Here is an 18278-nt window from a genome sequence, read left to right on the forward strand (position 1 = left end):
TGCTGGTGGGAACATAAAGTGGGGTAGCCATTTTGAAAAACTATTTGGTGATTCCTCAAAATATTGCATGTGGAGTTGTCATATGACCTAACAATTCCATCCCTAAGTATATACCCAAGAGAACTGAAAACGCATGTCCACATGAAAATGCTACAGAAATGCTTCTGGTAGAATTATTCAAAATGGGCCTGAAGTACAAACAGCCCAAATGCCCATAAACCAGTGAGTGGGTGAATGAAAGATATCACGCATGTTATTTGGCCATAAGAAGGATGGAAGTGCCAACACATGCCACAACATGGGGGGACCATGTCATTAAAGATCATGTACTGTTTGATTCCGTTTACAAGAAACATTCGGAATAGGCAAAGCTACAGAGAAAGCAGTAGGCTGTGCCTGCTGTGGTGCAGGGGTCAGGAGCACTGGAAGTGATCGCTAAGGGGTTCACGCTTTCTGGAGTTATGTTCTAAAATCAGATGATGGCGGTGACTGCACAAGGCTGTGAATATCTAGAAATCACTGAATTGCATCTGTTAAACGAGTAGATTTTATGGCAGTGAAGCTGTAAAAGAATAAAAATAAAATCAAATGTCCTTTCTTTGCCTCCCTACATTAAAAAGAGGAGCAACGATTTCTACCTTTGCATCGTTGGTTCTCAACTGGGATTTTTTTCCCCAAGGAACACCTGGCAACTTTTGAAGATGTAGTGGATGGAGGCCAGGGATGCTGCTGGACCTCCAGCACTCAGAACAGCACCCATACTGAAGAATCAACTGGCTCTAAACATTAAGAGCAGTACAGCTGAGAAACCCTGCCTTAGTTCAAGCTCCCCCAGGTAAGAACAGGGGAGGGGGTGCCTCCTGCCTCTCTCACAAGCAGAGGCCCTGCGGTGCAATGGTGGTCCCTGTGTCGATGCAGTGTTAGAGTTCAGCCTAAGAAACTCACCATCAAGGCAACAGCAAGGCTGGGAACCACAGTCGTATTCAAGGAGTGTCCTTGGGTTTGGTCTCATTTCCAAGAATAGATTTGCTTCCCAGTATTCTCTCTCTTTGTCTTATCTCCAGAGCACACTTCCCCTTTTTGGGTTGACTGCTCAACAGTTTTAAGCAAACCAATGATCCAAAAGGCATAAGTTGGCCGGCGCCGTGGCTTAACAGGCTAATCCTCCACCTTGCGGCGCCGGCACACCGGGTTCTAGTCCCGGTCGGGATGCCGGATTCTATCCCGGTTGCCCCTCTTCCAGGCCAGCTCTCTGCTATGGCCCGGGAAGGTAGTGGAGGATGGCCCAAGTCCTTGGGCCCTGCACCCGCATGGGAGACCAGGAGAAGCACCTGGCTCCTGGCTTTGGATCAGCATGATGCGCCGGCCGCAGCGGCCATTGGAGGGTGAACCAACGGCAAAAAGGAAGACCTTTCTCTCTGTCTCTCTCTCACTATCCACTCTGCCTGTCCAAAAAAAAAAAAAAAAAAAAAAAAAGCATAAGTCTTACATTTTACCTTTTAAAGTTTCATTCCTGAATTTATATTGTATATCCCTATTTTTTTTAAGGTTTATTTATTTGAAAGAGTTACAGAAAGGCAGAGGCAGAGAGAGATCTTTCATCTGCTGGTTCATTCCCCAAATGCCTGCAATGGCTGGAGCTGAGCCAATCTGAAGCCAGGAGCCAGGAGCTCCTTCCAGGTCTCCTATGTGGGTGCAGGGGTCCAAAGACTTGGGCCATCCTCCACTGCTTTCCCAGGTACATCAGCAGGGAGCTAGCTTGGAAGTGGAGCAGCCGGGACTCAAACCAGTGTGCATATGGGATGCCAGTGCCGCAGGTGGTAGCTTTACCATTAGACTACAATGCTGGTCCCATCTTGTGTGTTTTATATGGTGTGGTAAGTTATTTATGCTGAGCCCAGCACTTTGAATGCATGCATATAAGTAGCAGGTGTCTTCCTAGCTGGGAGTGGGGGTGGGTGGTGGCAGGTCATTAGGCGGAGCCATGGGTGGTGTGACAGAGACATGGACACTGCAGGCAGGCACCAATGACCTCGCTCTAGGGTACACGATCTCCTGATCTCCTGCTCCAGAGGCCTGGTGGGTGGGCCAAAAGCAGGGTGTGAGGAAGGAGGCAGCTCCTCCAGGCCTGTGGCTGTTCTGGGCCGCTGTGTTCACTGTGGCCCCTGGCTGTCAGAAAGGCTGGGCTTTCAAGGGACAAGTGACAGATGTCAGTGAGAGTAACAGAGGGGACCCAAAGCTCAGCAGAATGGGGGCATGCATGTCTTAGGTGTGCCCTGGCCTGGGAGCTAGGAATTTGGCTTCTAGGTTTCAAGTCCCAGTTCCACCTTTGTTGGCCGAGTGGCTGACTTGTTTCCTGCTGCTCAAACAAGATGGGTCTTCCTCTGGGGTTGTTGCTGGGAGCAAGTGAGATGATGCCACATTCATTTCTAGGCTGCAAACTTTTTCTTTCTTTAGATGCTGAGGGACACAGATGATTGAAATGACTGCTGGGCTGCCTCAGAAGCAGGTAATTACCATTAGAAATGGGAAGACTTGAGTGGCCCCAGGGAATTAATTAAAACTTACCCAGGCCCCGAGGGGAGGAAGTGTTAATCATGAATTTGCATTTGGATGTATGCAAATTACTGCTCAGACTTCCAGGGTGAAGAGGTTCTCAGGGGCCTGGGGCGGCCAGTCCTTGTCCAGGTTCTCTTTCTCAGCACCTGTGAAGACCTTTGCTCATCCATTTTCCATTAACAAAGAAAGTCTGGCCCAGGAGATTCAAATCGTCCTGGGATTCAGGGAAAATAGCTTTCCTGGCCTCACACGTTCATTCAGGGCCTCTAGGGAAGAGGGCGCCACAGCTCCAGTTTCTTGCACTGTCCTTGGATATGAGCTGATGTGTTTTCTCTTCCAACTTTGGCGACACTGGCCAGCAGCCACTTGTCCCCTTTCTTTCTCTTTTCTCAATGGTGAAAACAAATGTAGAATTAACCAGCCACACTCAGATAGTCCTGGTCTTGTGTTCAAAGCATAAAAGTCAGGAGCCAACCGAACATGGGCCTCCCTCCGTCCACCAGTCCTGATGGGCGAGTTGATGCTGGCGGCGTCAGTGTCACAGATTTCCTTCACAGCCTGTTTGATCTGGTGCTCATTGGCCTTGGTGTCAATGAACACAGGCGTGTGGCTGTCTCTGGGCTTCTCCCTGGCAGACTCTGGCCGGGGGGCACCTGATGATGGTGCAGCAGAGCTTGTTTCTTCTTGGGCCCTCTTCTGAGGATATCTGGCCGGCCTCCCTAGCTGCAGCATTTTGGGCCCATGAAAGGTGGGTGACGAGCAGATCTGTTTTGTGGCTGGGGACACGTTCCAGCACTGCCCTTCTGACCTTCAAAGCCTTTGCTTGGGGGAGGCAGGAGCTTCTTTCCTCGCCTTTGGCACCATCTTGGTGAAACTGGCTCTTTCTTCTCTTTCCCCATTATTCTTCAGTTCATTTCCCCGCTCCTTGGCTTCCCCTATGTCTCTCCATCACCACATACGCCAGCTACTGCATCAGCTCTCACTCTCACAGAGTGGAGTCCTGTGCCTGGGTGTATGTTTCTTTGACCATGCTTTCTCCTCTCTGGGCATTGTCACATCTTGTACCATCCTTACTCCTACTTCAGTAGCTCCTCACTTTCCCGGGATCCACAGAGAGGCTCACCCATGGTGTTCTGTTGTGGAGGCAGGAGTGTGCAGGGGTCTCTGTCCACGGGCAGGTGGGGGGAGTTGTGCCCTGAGCTGTGCCTGTCTGTACCGCATCTGACCTTGTCGGGCCTCGGAGACTTGCACACTGGAGTCCAGGGAAGCGCATCCCGGGGATTCTGCACCCTCTGGGGCACCTTCAGTCTCTCGGACCCTAGCCGTGGTGCTTTACACCACCTACCTGCACTACACTCTGATCACCGTCTCTGACCTCAAGGCTGAGATGGCATGTGACGATCGTAGGGGCTCCTCTTCCTGCCGGGGCTTACTCTGGAGCTTTCCTGCATGTTCTGTATAGGAGTAGGGTTGTGCCTGCATACACATACGTGCATACACAGTACACAGAGAGGTGTAGATGGGTGGGTGGGACAGAGGCCTCTACAAGCGTTAGACCAAGAGCCTGAAGACCTGGGTTCTGGTCCTAACCCTGACTCCTGGGGGCGGTGGATAAATTCCATTCCCTCTCCATCTTCGCTTCTTCTGGAACATGATAGAATTACAGCAGGAGTTGCCAAGGCATCTTGTTTCTGTGATGTGGGTGCAGAGACATGTGGTGTGGGCACTGGGTTGGAGGCTGGGTTTATAGCTGGTTTTGGAGGTAGGTGGACTGAGTTTGAATTCTGGTTAAGCTGCTCTCAAAGTGATGTCCACGGCCAGTGCTGTAGTGTAGCAGGTAAAGCTGCCACCTGCAGTGCTGGCATCCCACATGGGTGCTGGTTCAAGTCCTGGCTGCTCCTCTTCCAATGCAGCTCTCTGCTATGGCCTGGGAAAGCAGTAGAAGATGGCCCAAGTCTTTGGGCTCCTGCACCTGCATGGGAGACCAGAAGAAGCTTCTGGCTCCTGGCTTCAGATGGCTGCAGCTCCAGCCATTTGGTCATCTGGGGAGTGAACCAGTGGATGGAAGATCTCTCTCTCTCTGCCTCTATCTCTCTGTAACTCTGCCTTTCAAATAAAAAAAAATCTTAAAAAGGTGATATCCCCTGTTTCCTTCACTCCAGAGTGGTATTAGCCCAAGCTCCTAGTGTCAGGGCTAAGTCAGGTGGCTTAGGCACCAGTGCTGCGTCTCGCACAATACTCATCCATAAACATCGTTGCTGGTCTCAGCTATACCATTCATTCACTGAAAGAGCTCAGCTAAGTCACACGACTTCAGCTTCTCCTTTGTGAATTCAAGAATCTGGACCTCAAAGAGCCACAAAACCCCTTCCTTTCCTGGACTCTACATCACACAGCGCAGGGGAGAAAGCGTCTGGGGCACCCGGCTATCCGGAGATTCACCACTAGAGGGCAACATGCTCGCATCTGGAGAGCAGGCAGGATGGGCAGAGCCAATCTACCGACAGTTAATGGTCCGGGAGCTGGGCTACTGAGCCCAGCTCCAGTTAGATGTCCCCAAGGGACCCTGGACACACACCCCCATCCCCTCCACGTGGGATCTCACCATTGTTCCTGGGGTGGAGACCCCCTCACCCCCAGAACCAGGCTGATGGTGAAGGGCTGGAGTAACTACATTTTGAAAAAGTGCCTCCATTCGGAGAGGCAGACCCGACGTCCGGTAAAAGCAGGGTCACTCTGGAGAAACCGAAACTTACAACGGAACAGCTCTAGTTCACCATATAAGAAAATCCCCTGGGTCCGAACCAATCAGGAACAACCGCTTTCGATCCGGAAATACCAGAGGTGAGCCCAGCCAATCCACTGTTGCCCTGCACCCCTTGATGACGTAACCCTGCTGTAAAAGATGCTCCAGAGCACAGCTCGAGGCCTCCCTCTGCCCTCCACTGCGCGGTTGGTTAGACGGGGTCCCTGTCATGGCTTGTACTTCCGAAATAAACCTTGCTTTGCATTTCGTTGTGTTCGAGTCTCTGGTGGCATTTGGGGACCCAATGATCTGGGCACAAATCTTAGGGGCTTGTCCGGGATCCCCAAAAGCCCCCCAGCGACCTTGACCCCAAAGGTTTGCTCCAGTCAACTGGGTGAGTTCGTCAGTCTCTTTGCTGTCCGAGTGTATTTGATTGTTAACTGTTCTGTAGTGTGGCCGTTGCATCTGAAGTCTGATTCTGAGGGTCTTGCCCGAGCAGACGCACTTGCGGGGCAACCTTGGAGGAAATGGCAGACATCCTGATTCCTCATCTGGGTGAGGATTCCGAGATCGGGACCTGAGAAGGCCTAATCTGTAACTCTGGGGACAAAGAGCGAACTCTGTTGCAGCTGCAGAGTTCTCGTCCCATCCGAACCGTCTTTGGTCTCCATCAAACTCCCAGAGGTTCACCCTTGGAGGCTCCCGGAGGTCTGCCCTCAGAGCAACTGAGATCTTCTGTTATAAGACCATCTGTATCTGTCTGCGGAAATTCAGTACGGGCCCAGTGTCTGATTGTCTTTTTGCTAATTAGTGTTTGTCTCATTCTATTTCTTTCTTTTTTTTTGACAGGCAGAATGGACAGTGAGGGAGAGAGACAGAGAGAAAGGTTCACCCCCCAATGGCTGCTGCAGCCAGCGTACCACGCTGATCTGAAGCCAGGAGCCAGGTGCTTTTCCTGGTCTCCCATTTGGGTGCAGGGTCCAAGCACTTGGGCCATCCTCCACTGCCTTCCCGGGCCACAGCAGAGAGCTGGACAGGAAGAGGAGCAACCAGGACAGAATCTGGTGCCCCGACCGGGACTAGAACCCGGGGTTCTGGTGCTGCAGGCGGAGGTTTAGCCTATTGAGCCGTGGCGCTGGCCTCATTCTATTTCTGTTGATGACTGAATCGACGGGACGGAAAATGGGGGCAACTCCTTCCTCTCCATTAGACTGACCCTTGTACACTGGAAAGATGTCAAAAAGGTGGCTCATAATAACAGTGTAAATGTTAAGAAAAACAATTGGGTTAGTTTCTGCACATTGGAATGGCCCACTTTTGATGTGGGCTGGCCCCATGAAGGAACATTTAATTTGACTATTATTTCTAAAGTTGAAGATTTGATCTTTCAGCCTCAAACTGGACATCCGGATCAGGTACCCTACATTGTAACCTGGGGGAGTCTCGAACGGGTAGATGGACCCCTCCCCTGGGTCCTATCCTTTTTACCAACTTCCCCAATACCAGTTTCTAATCCGTCTACTCCCTCGCAGGTACTCCCTGTGAAAACAAAAGAAAAAGAAGAACAAAAACTGCCCGTTCTCCAAGGAGGGACAGATGAGTCTGAACTCCGCCCCCCCCACCCCGGGGCGGGGAATGCACCCCACCATGAGAGGAGGTGGGGCAGCGAGAGGAACTCCCCCAGGGGCCGGCTCAGTCCACTCAGAGCCGCAGGGGAGCCCCTCCCCAGCCCAACCCCATGGTAACGCTGCCACTAAGACCAGTAGGACCAGTGGACGCCAATGGCAACCAGCTCCTCTGGTATTGGCTGTTCGAGATCAGTGATCTGTACAACTGGCAAATGCAAAATGCTCCTTTCTCTAAGAATCCCCAAGAACTTATTAGCCTTTTAGAAACTGTTTTGTTCACCCACCAGCCTACCTGGGATGATTGTAACTGAAGGACCCTTATGGGGGAGAGGGACAAGAAACTAGGCCTGGGCAAATATCAGGGGCTTCTTAAGAGGTTAGATGTTCCCCAGAGTCTAGCGGGCAGGACATTCTCTGGGAAGGAAAAGTCAATCCCCTTCAGAGAATCTCTCGGCACGCCCAGAGCAGACCTGCCCCTCCCCTCCGGGAAACCTCTGGGCGCGCCCAGAGCAGAGCTGCCCCTCCCCTTCAGAGAGTCTCTAGGCGCGCACTTATGATGTCACTGCGACCGGCCAATCCTGTAACACCTCAGCACTCTCCCTCAGCATTCTCCGGTATGCTAATTGTCCCTCCGAACCAGCCAATCCCGTGCCACCTCTGCATTTTCCACCAGCACTCTCCACCAGCATTCTTCGCCAGCGTTCTCCCATATGCTAATGGGCCCTCTGAACTGACCAATCCTACGCATGCGCATTAGGAATATGCTAATTCGTTGCCTATATAACCTGTGTGAAACTGCCGCTCAGGGCTCCTCACTGCCTGAGGTGGGGGCCCGTTTGCGCAAACGTTCAATAAAAACCTTGTGCTTTTTGCATCAACTGGTCTGGAGTCTGGATCTTTGGGCGTCCTCCCGAGCAAGTGGGCATCTCTGCAACTGAGAGGTCCAACAGTAACCAGCTTTTAAGCATCCTTTTCACCATGGAGGAGAGGAACCAGATTCTGGAGGCAGCCCAAAAAGCAGTGCCGGGATCGACCAGGGCCCCTTTGACAGATCCGGCGACCATTAATGCTTATTTTCCTGCCACCCGCCCTGATTGGGACTATAATACAGCACAAGGTAAGGAGAGACTCCAAGTCTATCGCCAGGCCCTGTTGGTGGTCTCAAAGTGGCGGCACGCAAGCCGACCAATATGGCCAAAGTTTATGATATCAGGCAGGGAGCAGACGAGAGCCCCGCAGCTTATCTACAACGGCTGTTAGAGGCTTTTCACCAATATATGCCCTACGACCTTGAGGCAGAGGAATCGGCCCAAATGATAAGGTTTGCATACATCAATCAGGCAGCACCAGACATGAAAAAGAAACTATAGTCACTAGATAGATTAGGTGAAAAACACCTTCGAGAACTAGTGGCAGTAGCAGAGAAAGTTTTTAACAAAAGTGAAACAGGAGAACAAAAAGAAGAGAGACGAGAAAGGAGACAGGAAAAGAGCTTAGCGAGGCTCCTAGCACAGCAACAGGTGCAACACAGGGAGGAATTACGTGAGATTCTCATTGCCACCGGCACTGGAACAACTAAGCTGCCTTCAGGAGAGAACAAAGGACTATAATGCTGCAATCCTAAGGTGGGGAAAAACCAATGTGCCTATTGCAGGGAGGAAGGGCACTGGGTCAAGGATTGCCCCCTGAAAAAGGGGTGGCCCCAGCCAGCTCGGGTCCTCCAGGCAACCCTGGAGGAGGACAGCGACTAGGGGAGACGGGGTTCAGACCCCCTCCCTGAGCCTAGAGTAACCCTAAAAGTGGAGCGGAAGCCAGTAAAATTCATGGTAGACACAGGAACTGAAAACTCGGTTCTCTTAACTCCTGGAGGGCCCATGTCTGACAAAACAACATGGGTCCAAGGGGCCACGGGCACCAAGCTCTATAAATAGACTACCCGAAGAATGGTGGACTTTGGAGTGGGACAGGCCATACCTGAATGTTCCTACCCCTTGTTGGGCCGTGATCTCTTGTCTAAAATGAAAGCTCAAATTCACTTTTCGGGACCCTGTGCTGGAGACTCCTCTCCACGACTGTGCTGGCATAGTGGCCCAGGCTCATTGCGTTCAACCAGACCTGAGGGACACTCTGTTACCTGATGCAGAGGCACATGGTTCACTGACAGCAGCAGCTTCGTATGGGATGGTCAGAGGTATGCGGGGGCAGCAGTCACCACCACCACTGAAACCATCTGGGCAGAACCCTTACCCTCGGGGACATCAGCCCAAAGGGCAGAACTAATAGCCCTAGTGATGGCCCTTAAATTTGGCAAAGACAAAAAGTTAAATGTGTATACCGATAGCCGGTATGCCTTCACCACCGCCCACGTCCATGGGGCTATTTATCAGGAGAGGGGCCTGTTGACTGCAGAAGGAAAGACTGTCAAAAACAGACAAGAGATCCTGAGTCTCCTCACAGCCCTTTGGGGGCCCAAGAAACTGGCAATCATTTATTGCCCAGGCCACCAAAAAGGCTCAGGGCCTATCCACCTGGGAAATAACTTGGCAGATAAGGTTGTCAAAGAAATAGCTGAAACCAGGAAAATTACTCCTGTCCTTGCGGGGCATGAGCACGGCCATGGTGTGGCCAGGCCAGGCCCGGGGGCTCCGCATGCGCAGCTGCCACCGGGTGCCCCCGCCCAAGCTACGTGGAACGGAGCCGAGCCCGAGAACTAACCCGAGCCAGGGCCTGCGGAGCCAGCCGGCGGGTGTCCCGGGGATGGCAGCGCAGGGAGGGACCCGGCGTGTGCGCATGTGGCCCCGGCCACCACCATGGCGGACAGCGACCCCGCAGGGTGCATGGCAGTAGCGGCTCCAGCCTCCGGGCTGGGCGGCGCCAAGGAGGGGTCAACATGGAGCATGCCTAGCTCCAGGAGGCGCAGGACCGGCTGCAACGCCTGCAGGAGGACTTCATCTACAGCCTGCAGGCACTGGAGGAGCGGGACTGTGGGCTGGAGCGTGTGCACAGCTGCCGCCATGATGCCACTGTGCCCAGGGCTGGCCATGAACAAGCTGCTGTTGCGCGAGGAGGGGGAGTGGATCCTGGAGCAGCTCTTGCAGCCGCCACAGCCCCCCTCCCCCCAGCAAGAGGACTGTTGGGAACCAGACAGAGAGGGACCAGGCTGCCAATGATGATGCCGATGATGCCGGCGGCCTCCTCTCCAGTGGGCCCTATGAGAGGGGCAAATAAGATGGCGCCCTGAGGAAGTAAGATGGGCGGAATCCAAATTTGTTTACCACTAAAACTAATTGGCTGCGCAACATCAGGGGAGGTAACAAAACTAGTAACAAGTGTATAGACATATGGCTAGTCCTATAGAAATCCCCGCATAAGGTGATTTTTTAAATGATTGGCTGGTCCTTAGCCCTGCCCCAATGACTCTGCAGTTTTGTGCTATAAAAGGTTTTGTTACACATGAAGTAAATGAGTCCTTGCTACTAGACTTGGCTCCCTGCTGCATCTGACTGTCTCCGGGATCGGGAGGCTGGGGAACCGGCGAGCGGCGCACTTACCTTTCCTCGGACCCAGTCCATCCTCGTTCGGGTGGGCTAAGACCCTGCAGTCCTGGTGGACCCAGGGGTGCAAGATTTGCCAGAGACCCCCCAGTACACCTCTGAAGATCTAGTCTGGATAAATGACAAACCCATGGCCCACCTAGACAAAGGCTGGTGGTGGACAGAGGATGGACGAGTCATCCTATGGTACAAATTAGGCCAGACCATTTTAAGGAGAATCCATCAGGCTTCCCACCTGGGAACTAAAAAGATGCAGGGCCTGCTCAAACAATCTGACCTGAGAATACCCGATGGCAACGACCTTATCAAAGAAATTGTTTGAACTGCTTGAAACAGTTCAGGTGCAAGAATTAGGGGAACCTGACCGGGTATGTACTGGGAAGTTGACTTTACTGAAATTAAGTCAGGAAAATTTGGCTATAAATATTTATTAGTGTTCATAGACACTTTCTCTGGATGGACTGAAGCCTTCCCCACAAAACTGCCAATGTGGTAGCAAAAAAATTGGTTGAAGAGATCGTGCCCAGGTATGGATTTCCCACCATGATCAGGTCAGACAACGGCCTGGCTTTCATTTCGCAGGTAAGCCAGGGAATAGCCACTGCACTGGGGGAAAATTGGAAATTACACTGTGCATACAGGCCCCAAAGCTCAGGACAGGTAGAAAGAATGAACAGAACTTTAAAAGAGACCTTAACTAAATTGAACTTAGAGACTGGCATGGACTGGGTAACTCTCCTTCCCTTTGCTCTATTCCGGGTTAGAAATTCCCCCTACCAGCTAAGCCTTACTCCTTTTGAAATTATGTATGGTAAACCCCCTCCCCTAATACCTAGTTTACAGTCTGACTTGATTGCTATTTTAGATGACCAGGATGTCCTGGATGCTGTGCGTCAGCTCCAACTTCTCCCCCTACCACTCATAGATTCTGACCGGGGGATTGGGTTCCAGTTCGGAGACATCATCGCAAGACTCTTGAGTCTCAATGGAAGGCCCCTTTGTTGTCCTCATGACAACTCCCACGGCTCTCAAAGTAGACGGGGTCGCCGCATGGATCCACTACTCTCACACCCGGCCGACAGACCTGCCCACTCCTCCGACAACGGGGCCCTGAGGAGAAACCTGGAACACCCTCAAACATCCATCCAGCGCCCTGAGACTCAAATTGCACAGAGATGGGGCCTAATCCCAAACCCTTCCAGCTAGCTTTGATTCTGCTTTTGCTCTTGTTCTTCTTTTCCTTTCGTCAAGCTTTGGCTGTAAGTAACCCTCATCAACCGTACCAGTGGGTGCTGAGTAGACATGGCGAAGTCCTACAATCAGGGACCGGACCACTTGGTGGCCGGCAATGGCGTCCTTTGTAACGACCCTTTGTGCTCTGGCCCCTCTCGGCCGCTGCTTAAATGCTAGGGACTTTTATATGTGCCCTGCTTCAGGACCAACATATTGTAACAATCCCAGTCACTATTGCTGTGCCTATTGGGGGTGTGAAACAATAGCATCTAACTGGATACTAAAACCAAGAAAAGATCCAAATATCAAGGTACAATGGTGGCCGGAAAGTTGTATACCTAACAGTCCTTTCAGGAGTGGCGGATGGAAACAAAATCATAAGGTCAACAACCGACTATGTGAACAAATCCAAATTGATATAACCGACCCCAGTGATCCTAAATGGGCCTATGGAAGGAGCTGGGATGTTAGATGTTATATGGAAGGAACGGATCCAGGAGGGATATTTTCCATTCAGAGGTTTCCAGCAGAGGAGTCAGTGGCAATAGGCCCCAATAAGGTAGTAAATCCTCAACCAGCACAATAGCTGACCCTCAGTGCGGCAGGCCCCATCACTGACTCTAAACCTGACACAATAAGCCCTACCGTTTGCTCTGGACTCACAAGGGTTACTAATGCCCCCAACACCCTTGATCCTCAATTTCCTGTAAAACACCCACCATTAGATTTGCTTGCCCAGTCTTTCCAGGTCCTAAATGCTACCAGCCCAAATTTAACAATGGCTTGTAGGCTTTGCTACGACATAGCCCCCCCCCCCCCCCCCTTTATTATGAAGGTTATGCGGTCACCGCTGCGTTTTCTTAGATTTATTATTATTATTATTATTATTTTGACAGGCAGACTTAGTGAGAGAGAGAAAGAGACAGAGAGAAAGGTCTTCCTTCTGTTGGTTCACCCCCAAAATGGCCGCTACGGTCAGTGCGCTGCGCTGATCCAAAGCCAGGAGCCAGGTGCTTCCTCCTGGTCTCTCATGTGGGTGTAGGGCCCAAGCACTTGGGCCATCCTCTACTGCCTTCCTGGGCCACAGGAGAGAGCGGGACTGGAAGAGAAGCAACTGGGACAGAATTCGGTGCCCCAACCGGGACTAGAACCCAGGGTGCCAACGCCACAGGCGGAGGATTATCCAAGTGAGCTGTGGCGCCAGCCTCACTGCCGCGTTTTCTAACTCTACCTCCTCTGCTAACTGTAAATGGAAAAGCCGTAACCAGGGTTTAACTTTGGGACAGGTTACAGGGCAGGGACTCTGCTTGGGACAGGTCCCCACAGCAAAAAGCATCTCTATAATTCTACTCCTAAGGTATACCCAGCAAACCCTTATATCATACCTCACAATGACACCTGGTAGGCTTGTTCTACCGGCCTTACCCCTTGTGCCCATCTCCAGGTCTTAAATCACACTGATTATTGCATACTTACTAGACTGGTCCCCAAAATTCTGTATCATACAAATAATGAATTCTTAAATAGGGTCCAGGACAAACAGAAAATGATTGAAACCCACAGATTTAAAAGGTAGTCCATAACCGCCCTAACTCTGAGTTTACTAATAGGTGCCAGCCGGGGGGGGGGGGGGGTAGGGGGGCTGGGCACCTGAGTATCGGCCCTAGTAACCCAAAATCAGCATTACTCCAAATTAAGTGCAGCTATAGCTATTGACATAGAACGCATAGAAAACGCCATTACCCACTTAGAACAATCCCTCTCATCTCTGGCTGAAGTTGTGTTACAGATGAGGCAGGGACTCAACCTAGTGTTCTTGCAACAAGAGGGGGTTGTACGCTGCTCTGGGGAAGAATGCTGCTTTTACTGATCACTCGGGCCTAATAAAAGATAACATGGCTAAAGGCAGGGAAGGACTGGCAAAACAGAAAAAAAAAAAGAACGGGAAACCTCTCAGGGGTGGTTCGAGTCTGGTTTAATTCATCTCCATGGCTAACCACCCTTCTAACAGGACTCATAGGGCCCCTTGTTCTCCTAATTCTAATCTTAACCTTTGGCCCTTACATTATCAACAGACTTGTGCAGTTCATGAAACAGAGATTGGGTACCATTCAGTTAATGGTCCAAGGGTCCCAATATAAGCCTTTAAATACGACTGAAACTTACGAAATGTCAGTCCACAACCCATGATTGGGTCTTCAAATATGCACAAAAACAAGGGGGGAATGAAGGCCGGAGTAGCTACATTTTGAAAAACTGTCTCCATTAGGAGAGGCAGGCCCGACTTCCTGTAAAAGCAGCGTCACTCTGGGGAAACGGAAACTTACAACTGAACAGCTCTAGTGTTCACCATATAAGGGAATCCCCTGGGTCCGAACCAATCAGGAACAACCGCGTCGGATCAGGAAGTACCAGAGGTGAGCCCAGCCAATCCACTGTTACCCCACGATGAGGTAACCTTGCCTTAAAAGATGCCCCGGAGCACGGCTCGGGGCCTCTCTCTGCCCTCTGCCGCGCAGTTGCTTAGACGGGGTCCCTGTGGCGGCTTGCACTTCTGAAATAAACCTTGCTTTTGCCTTTTGTTGTGTCCGAGTCTCTGGCGGCGTTTGGGGATCCAAGGATCTGGGCACAATGGCAGAGAGCTTATGCCTGGGGGAAGGTGGCAGCACAAAGCCCCTCCCCTCCCCCTGGGCAAAGCTTCCCTCCCCCCTTTTCATCTACCTCACCCCAAACGCCCACCGTGCGCCCAGAGGAGCAGGGTGGTGGGGAACCCCCACCCTCCATCCTCCCTGAAGCCTTGGGCCTATGTCTTCTTTCTTTCGCTCTTGTACCTGAAATCGGACAAGACCCCCTAAAATTCACACTAAAATGTGGCCCCTTAAAGTTCCATAGAAATGCTAGCCGGGGTGCCACATGTACTACCAGAATTTGGGGTGCCTTACGATTTCACCACGGGCTTATTACTAAATCCCCGATATTAATAAGCCCAAGAGGGTTCTTGCCTAATATTTAGAGAAGAATTCTAAATACCGGCACAGATAAACAAGGCAGCATGGTACGTTTTAAGCTTTTATTTAGTAAGAAAGATGCATAGGAGAGTGAGAGCTTTATTTAAGAGAGAAAGAGATAATTAGGGGTTCATACCGAGCACCTGGAACCAGCCACGTGGAAGAGCATCTAGGCCAGGAAGCCTAGCGCACATGGATGGAAGGCCATGCACCCTGGAGGCGTGGGGCTACAGCAAGCCCCTTCCTAGCAAGACGCCAGGAAGAAAAGAGCAGGCTGGGCACACTGTGCCCAGGCTTTTAACCCACTCCAATGGGGAGTGGTCAATTAACCTGATTGGCTGGTGGACACCCCGGTACGGCCAGGTAGGGGCATCAGGTAGGAGCATGAGGTCACACAGGGGCGTGGTCTTCCAGCTCACAAATCCCATCAACTCCAACCTGTGTGCCTGCCTACTTCATCCCGGCTCACGCTCTGGGAGGACCCACACTCCCACCACGCTCCTCCGCCCTGCCACGCTCCTCCGTCCTGCCCGCTCACCACTGCGCATCGGCCTGGTCCCCGCGCGGAGCCGCGCCTCAGCGCCCAGACTGGTCTTCCTCCGCGCGGAGACCCGGATGCTGGCCGCCCCGCCCCGGCTCACGCGCCCGGATCCACGTTCTCGGCGTCGCGGCCTCCTCGCGGCCCCGGCGTTGACCGTTAACGCCGCCAACGGGCGAAGCGGGGCGGCGGGGCCTGCGTGGCGAGGGCCGCCTGCCTCACGGGCGTCGCCCCAGGCCGCCGCGCACTTCGTCTTCATGGTCCCCTTGCCCTTCCCTGGCGTCCATCGCCGCCTGCGCGGCGCTCCCCGTGGCCTGCGGCTGGCCGGTGCGCGCCAGGTGAGGAACTTGGCCGTCACCGTGGCCTCCGTCTCGACCCCCTGCTCGCTGAGGGTGGCCTCCTACGCATGCATCCTTGCCGCCGGCCTCGGGGGTCTCCGCAGCCCAAGGCTGCCCCGAAGTAGCCTCCTCAACTTCTCTACCTGTTCCTCCCGCCTGTTTCGTGTTCTTTTTCAGGGCCGTCGCCGTCGACGCTCCGAGGCCTCCGGCAGGCTCGGACCAGATCCGGGCCGGATTCAACCCTTTCGTCTACACCCGAGGGCCGCAGAGGTCACAGGGAGAGACACCTTTGCGGCTGTGGATCTTTGGAGTTCTTGGCGACAAGGAGGAGGGGGAAGCTGGGACCTGGCTGGGCACGGGTGCGAGTGTGGGGGTCCCTCGCCCCGCCTGGCCCGAGGGCCCCCGGGGCCACCGACTCGCTGCCCGGAGATGCCACTTCCAGGGCCTGTTGCCATGACCTTGGCTTGGCCTCTCTTGTGGGTTGGGAGGGAGGTGGAGGAGGGAGTGTGGCTGGGATAATTTGGTGCCGTGGTTTGCCAACTCCTGGACTGCCTGGGGTGCGGTGGCTCCTGAGACGTGGGGCTTCCTCCTCCTCCCACAGACTCCTGGGTGCAGCCTTTCTCTCCCATCAATCGCTCCTGCTGCAATGGGTGCTCCTTCCTGGCAGGTGCAATGTCCACCCCCGCCCCGGGGTGGGGGGCGGTCTGGGGGCAAACTTGGTGCTGCTCCCAGTCTGGTGGTGTCTGTCCAGTTACTCAGCCCCTGATGGACAACTTCTCACCTGGGGTCCCGGAGAGGCTGGAGTCTCTAACTCGCCCCACCCCCCACTCTCTCTTCATTCCCTCCTCCGGTCCTAGCGTAGAAATAACACCATCTCTTTCTCCTGACTCTGGTCAGAAGGCCTGAGCTGGCCCTCGGAAGACCAAAATGACACTTCCGTGCTTTGTAGACTGTCCCCTGTTTGTACCTTAGTTTACAGACCAGAGGGATCCCTACCATTTTACTTTATCAGGGAGTCAGTTTGTTTTTTGGCTAGATGTTTTTATTTATCTATTTTCATTTTTTAGTTTGGAAGACAGGCAAAGAGAATTTGAAAGGCAGAGAAAGAGAGGTAGAGATATCTTCCATCAGTTGGTTCACCCCTTAATACCTGCAACAGCCAGGACTGGGCTAGGCTGAAGCCAGGAGCCCAGAAACTCAACCCAGTCTCCCACATGGGTAGCAGGGACTCCAGTACTTGAGCTACCATCTGCTGCCTCCCAGGGTGTGCATTAGCGGGAAGCTGGATCAGGAGTGGGAGGAACAGTGGTGTTTTTTTCTTACTGTTTGTTGAACTCTTAGTGTAGGGTTAATCTTACGACCATAAAGTAAACTGAAAGTAGGTCATTGTAAAGATTAAGAGAGGGAGGAGGGGGGGAGGGTGGGGTGGGAAGTATCACTATGTTCCTAAAACTGTATGTATGAAATACATGGACTTTGTTTACCTTAAATACAATAAAAAGTGGAGGAGCTGAGACTCGAACCAGGCGCTCCAGTGTGGTACAGGCAACCTAAGCAGAATCTTCACTGCGCCAAATACACCCGTGCCCGGGAAGCCAATGTTTGTTCGTGAACTCCCCTGCAGCCATAAGCTGCAGGAGGGGAGAGAACAAGAGGAGCAACAACTCTCAAGGCACAGTCAGTGGAGGCCTGCAAAGTAGCACTGGTTTTCTTTTGCGCTTTACAAAAGTAACACTGCTAATTGCCCAGAATTTTGCATCCAGAAAAAAGGAAAGAACACTCAACGTTGAGTGTGAATAATGTCCTTGGGAAATTATCGTGGCCTGTTTTCTGCTCTGTATCTGGATACAAGCAGATTTAAAAAGGCTAAAAATGGCCTTTTACTGCCCACACTGCTTCATAATAGTTTTCCCCCAGTTTGTTAGACCTCATTGTAATCTTGTACCCTATCAGTCCACTTCTAAAGCACAATTTTAATATCTGGTATCCTACTTTAGGGGTCTATCATAACTTTGAGCAGTCTCCTATCGAGTGTTTTGTTGTGAATATGGCTGAAATAGAAATCGTTGCACTGATGCCTTTGTATATCTCAGGCTTTCCTAGCACAAACTTCTAGAAGTGGAATTGCTGGGCCAAAGTGTGTGCCTGGTTTTAGAGCTTTTGAAACATTTTGCCAAATTGCCCTCCACAGGAATTTTTATTGTTTTACAGCCCAGTTGAATGCCTTTTCCGTACAATTTTTAGGGCTGGGGTCCGTGATGCAGGGAAGGGAGGGGTGGAGATGGGGGTAAGGGAAGGGGTGGGGTCGCTAGCCATGCTCTCAGGAGGCAGAGGACTCTGAGAAGAGGCAGCCACTTCCCAGTGTATTTTATCCAAACAAGACAGGGCGAGACTCTGGTTTTGTTTAAGCTGAGAGGAAGCAGATACAGGAGCACACCTGTGAGTTTCAGGCAGTCAGTTTTTGGTACAAGGGTGTCCTTTGGAATATTCAGCTAGAGATCTAGACTGCTTTGTCTTCCTAGGGAAGGTATTCGGGATATAGTTAAGACTAAAAAGTTATTTATCAGAGATTGAGATCTGACCGGGTGTCCTGCATTTCCATTTGTTAAAGCTGGCAACCCTGACCCCAGCGATGCCCTTGCAGGGCTGGAACTGCAGGGAGAGGGGAGCATCC

The 18278-nt window shown here is 52.1% G+C and overlaps 1 long non-coding RNA gene across 1 annotated transcript; it reads left to right on the plus strand.

The window, feature by feature from the left end:
- The first annotated feature begins 690 nt into the window (after nucleotides 1–690).
- LOC133767677 (uncharacterized) lies at nucleotides 691–6934 on the plus strand. The gene is made up of 3 exons (XR_009866906.1): nucleotides 691–835; nucleotides 2458–2509; nucleotides 6838–6934. It is a non-coding gene; the product is annotated as an uncharacterized LOC133767677 (long non-coding RNA).
- The last annotated feature ends 11344 nt before the right edge of the window (nucleotides 6935–18278 follow it).

The sequence above is a fragment of the Lepus europaeus genome, chromosome 10 (assembly GCF_033115175.1).
Source record: "Lepus europaeus isolate LE1 chromosome 10, mLepTim1.pri, whole genome shotgun sequence".
Lineage (NCBI taxonomy): Eukaryota > Metazoa > Chordata > Mammalia > Lagomorpha > Leporidae > Lepus > Lepus europaeus.